Raw genomic sequence first — 5000 nt, forward strand, 5'->3', positions numbered from 1 at the left:
ACTTGTGGCTGCAGTCCCCCGCGTCACGTTGTGCGGTTTTTCTGGTCTGACCGGAATGCCGCATTTTCGTTGTCTGAGCGCGCCACGTAGCAACATGCCGCTGGATCTAGAAATCGGGATGCAACCAATCACCTGGGCAACCCAGGCCGCAAGGGGCAAACGTGCCCTAGCCACACTTGAGCCTCCACGAAAAAGGTACCGCTGGATAGCTCGTGTTCTCAAAACGCAGCGAACCGAACGAAGTGTGGTGGAGAGGAAGAGGCAGCCTCTCCGACTGCTGTCTCCCGCGTGTTTGCCGTGCGTGGCGACCCTTGTCGTCGGAAAAGAGGATCCTGGGATCTGAGGGGGCCCTCTCCTGCGGGTGAGACGTCCCCAACACGTACCTTTGGCCTCTGCTTCGGCTAGATGGGAGGCTGGACGAGAAAAGCAGCCCTGGTCCAGTCAATCGGCTTGGAACGACCATACGCTTCGGCGAGTGGGTTCTGACGGGCGAGGACGCGGGCTGGGTTGAGCAATCGGCCCAGTCAGCAGACTATGTCCGGTGCGTAGCCCTAACCCAGCCTGATGGCGGGTTCCAAAATGTGTGGGTCGGTGGTGGCCGGGGAGCGTACCGGATGAAGGCAAAGATCTAACTATGGGATCTAAATTGAAAGTACAAATTGAACGTTCGAAGTCGGCGGGTCCAGCTCCTACTCGGAGTGAAGCCGTCGCCACAGACGCGGAAGCTACAGCAGCAGCTGTTAGCCCTCCTGCGTCTGCGAAAAAGACAAGGTCCGGGAAGGTGCTGAACATCGCCAATCCTCGTGTGACCTTGGAGAGATGCGTGACACCCACGCGAGCGGTCTCGGTGAAAACTGAGGCCACGGTAGAAGGCGCGCCGGACACCGGTAACGTGGGGACAGCGCCCAAGTCGGGGGACTCCCCCAGCCGCAAGGCTGGGAAGGAGAAACCCAGAAAAATCGAAACAGTCAAAGACACGCTCGTGAAGGTGCAACCGGCACCCGTGCGTGTCGAAGACCCCGAAGGTGGCGGTTGGAAAACCGTCACCAAAAAGTCGAAGCGTGCCAAGCCAGTCGCACCTACTGGCAAGGCCGCAGCAAACCAGGCCAGGAAATCGAAGGGGACGGTTTCCGGGCACAAGGTACGGCCTCTCGATCTCGTGAGAGACGAAGCCTTCAGGCGAGTATCGGAGATACGGACCTTTTGCTTTCGACCCGAGTCGAAAGTCAACAAGGAGTCCGGGTCGAAGATACTAGCAGAAGTCGGAGCACTCAACGAGTTGGTCCAGGAGCTGATTCAACGAAACAGCTTCGTCGAAGGGCAACTCGCCGCGGTCAGGGCGGACCTAAAAGCGCGTCCTGCCGTAATGAGTGCGGCGCGACCTGGGCCGTCCAAGGGAACCCTCCCGAAGACGGTCTCCAATGCCGCGCAGTTGACCTACGCCCAAGTGGCAAAGGTCAACCAGTCAGCGACTCCGGAGGCGAGAAGACCACCGACACAATACGTGGTGCGTATCTTCCCGCCAAAGGATAAAGGACAGAACAGCGATGCTACTAAGAGAGCTGTTCTGTCGATCGTAAAACCTGCGAAGGAGGCGATCCGTGTCAGATCGGTTCGACGCATCCACTCCGGTGGCATCGTCGTCGAAACCGATCGCAAGGAGGACCTAAAAGCCTTCGTAGGCAATAAGAAGCTGGCGAGTGCGGGACTGTCCGTCTCCTTGCCCAGCAAACGGGACCCCGAGGTCCTGATTTATGACATTCCGAAAGGGATGGGCAAGGAGGAAATTGCCTCCAGTCTTTGGAGGCAAAACCTCTCTGAGGCGTCCCAGAAGGATGTGCCTTCGGGTGTTCGGGTCAGTCGCATGGCTGGCAAGACCCCGGAGACAGCCAACTGGGTAGTGGCCGTCAGTCCGCAGATTCGTCGGCGGCTGGCGCAGAGAGGGGACCGGGTGTACCTCGGGTGGAGTTCCTGTCGTGTGCGGGACTTCATACAGGTCACCCGATGCTATAAGTGCCAGCGCTTCGGGCACACGGCGAAGCGCTGCAAATTCAAAGAGGATGTCTGCGGACATTGTGCCGAAAAAGGGCACGGGTATGCGCTCTGTAACAGGAAGAGCAAGCCTCCGGTTTGCTCCAACTGTAAAGACAGAGGGCGACCATCTGAGCATAAGTCGCGAGACCCGGCCTGCGCCTCCTATCAGGAAGCGCTGGTTTTGGAGATGTCTCGTATAAGACGCGAATAATAATTTGAATCTCGAATGGATAGTACAAACGACCGGCGACGCTCGAGAGTCATACGGGTCATGCAGCATAACATGCAGCGGGCCCGAAATGTGACCGACGAAGTCCGGACTGAGATGCATAGGCGAGGGGTAGATGTGTTGCTTGCACAAGAGCCATATAGCTGGCGGGGTACTGTGCCCGGGCTAGGCTTGAGAACGAGGCTGATCACGGCAGGCGAACCGGTGATGGCTGCAATAGCGGTCAGAAACCCGGATCTAACCGTGGTCAAAGTCTCTAACTTGTGCGACACGCATTTGTCCTGTGTCAGCATCTCGGGTTCGTTTGGGAGCTTCTTCCTGATCAGCCAGTACTTTCAATGCTCCGATGACGTTGAATCAGGTCTGGCGCGATTGGAGAGAGCTCTTTCCGCACTTAAGCATAACCGAGTCATTATCTCTGCCGACGTTAACGCAAAATCAGCCCAGTGGGGCAGCGCGGAGACGGACGTGAGAGGCCGTAAACTCGAAGAGTTTATCGTGAGCCATGGCTTGGTTGTCTTGAACGAGGCTGGAAACGCTCCGACGTTTTCCAGCCCTAGTGGACAGTCATACATCGACGTCACACTATCGACACCTGATATTTGCGACAAGGTGCGAGGTTGGAAGGTCCGCGAGGACCTGACGACCAGCGACCACCGAGTCATAGAGTTTTCTTTGAGTTTTTGCGCCGAGGACGGTGCTGCCGAAATTAGTAGCAACAGCAGCACCAACCGGAACGGATTATTACCAAGGTTCCGACTCCGAAGCGCAAAATGGCCCGAGTTCGACAAGGCGCTGCAGGAAAGTAAGAGGAGTATATCCCCCGATCCATTGAACAATAAGGGGGATGTCGAACATCTAGCACAGGAGATCGAAAGAATGATCGTCCAAGCGTGCGACTCCTCGATGCCAACCAAGCAGTGGCATTCAAAATCCGTCCCATGGTGGACGGCCGACCTGACGAGGCAAAAGAGGCGAGTCTACAAACTTAGACGAGCCTCGCAGAACGCAGCATGTTCAGAGGAGCAGAGGGCGGCCAAGAGGACCGAGTATCTTAAACAGAGAAAGGCCTACAAAGCCGCCATCAAAGCTGCTCGGTCGCACAGCTGGCGTGCATTCGTGACCGAGCAGGGAAACAAGGAACCCTGGGGCCTCATTTATAAGATCACGAGGCAGAAGATGACAGCCAGCACGGTCATCTCGAATATAAATCGTAACACTGCCCAGGGTTACACCACAGACTGGGACTCCACCGCTTCCGCGCTGCTGGAGGGGTTAATTCCGGACGATAGCCCCGCGAATGACTCCCCGGATCATGCGCGAGTCAGGAGGGAAGCTGCCATCGAGCCGGAGAGTGAGGACGCCAGTCCCTTCACCCTCTCGGAGCTCAGATCGGCGGTCAACCGACTGAAGAGCGGCAAGTGTCCAGGCCTAGATCGGATCGAGCCGGAGATTTTAAAACGTTCGTGTAATACAATCTCACGCGAGCTCCTCCGACTCTACAACGGATGCCTGGCACACGGAGTCTTTCCCGTGGAATGGAAAGTCGGGTCCATCATTACCATCCTTAAAGGACCCGAGAAACCTGAAACGGAGATAAAGTCCTACAGACCAATATGCTTGCTTTCGGTCGTAGGCAAAGTCTTGGAGAAGCTAATCGCTACGCGATTAGCTAGTCTGTTTTTGCACCCCGACTACGCCTCCGATCGGCAATACGGATTCAGGCCGCATCGATCCACGACTGATGCCGTGGTAAAGATGAGGGAGCTTGCGTCCGGTCGAGAGGAAAAGTACGTCGTGGGTCTGCTCTTCGACATTGCTGCGGCCTTTGATAATGTCTGGTGGCCAAGCATACTCAACGCGTTGAGGAAGCGAGGCTGCCCAAAAAACCTACTTAGATTGGTGGTCGACTACTTCGACGGCCGCGTGGTGACTATGGTGTCTGATCGCGGTGCAGTGCGGAAGAAAGTCACTAAGGGCTGCCCACAGGGATCGATTCTTGGTCCGAGCTGTTGGAACTTAGTCTTCGACGAGGTTCTACAGCTCTTATCGAACGCCGGGCTCGCTTGCGAGCCCATCGCCTATGCAGACGACCTTCTTGTCTTGATCTTCGCGAACAGCAGGAAGGGTCTAGAAAGCAATGGCCAATTGGTTGTGGACACCATTTCTCGCTGGTGCGACCAGCAGAAATTGTCGCTGTCTGCGACCAAGACCGAGATGTTATTCTTAAAAGGCTCTCTCGACAGAGAGAGGCCACCTGTGATAAAAGTAGGAGGTCGGAATATTGCCGCCAAGGACTCTGTGCGTTACCTTGGCGTGCATTTTGACTCTAGACTGGGTATCCATTCCCATGTCGAGTATTTGAATGCCAAGTCCTTGCGAACGTTTAATGCGCTAGCAAGGATTGCTAAGTCGAACTGGGGATTGGGATATCGGACGATGCGTACTTTGTACCGCGGCTTGTTTGTCCCAATCGTCACGTATGCTGCCGCGGGCTGGGCAGACCGCCTTACCTCTGGGACGAGTAAAGTGCTCACCAGGGCGCAGAGGCATGTTCTGCTTGGCTGCGTCAAAGCCTACAGGACAGTCTCCACTGATGCGATCCCCGTGATCGCCGGGGAGATACCTGTGGACTTGGCGATAGCGGAGTTCAGCTGCGTGTACAAAGCCAGGAAGAAACTCGGGTTCCAACATGGAACCTATCAAGTGAGTCAGGCCGAATTGGCTGACGAAGTCG

This window comes from Megalopta genalis, unplaced genomic scaffold (assembly GCF_051020955.1).
Source record: "Megalopta genalis isolate 19385.01 unplaced genomic scaffold, iyMegGena1_principal scaffold0218, whole genome shotgun sequence".
In the NCBI taxonomy this organism is placed as follows: domain Eukaryota; kingdom Metazoa; phylum Arthropoda; class Insecta; order Hymenoptera; family Halictidae; genus Megalopta; species Megalopta genalis.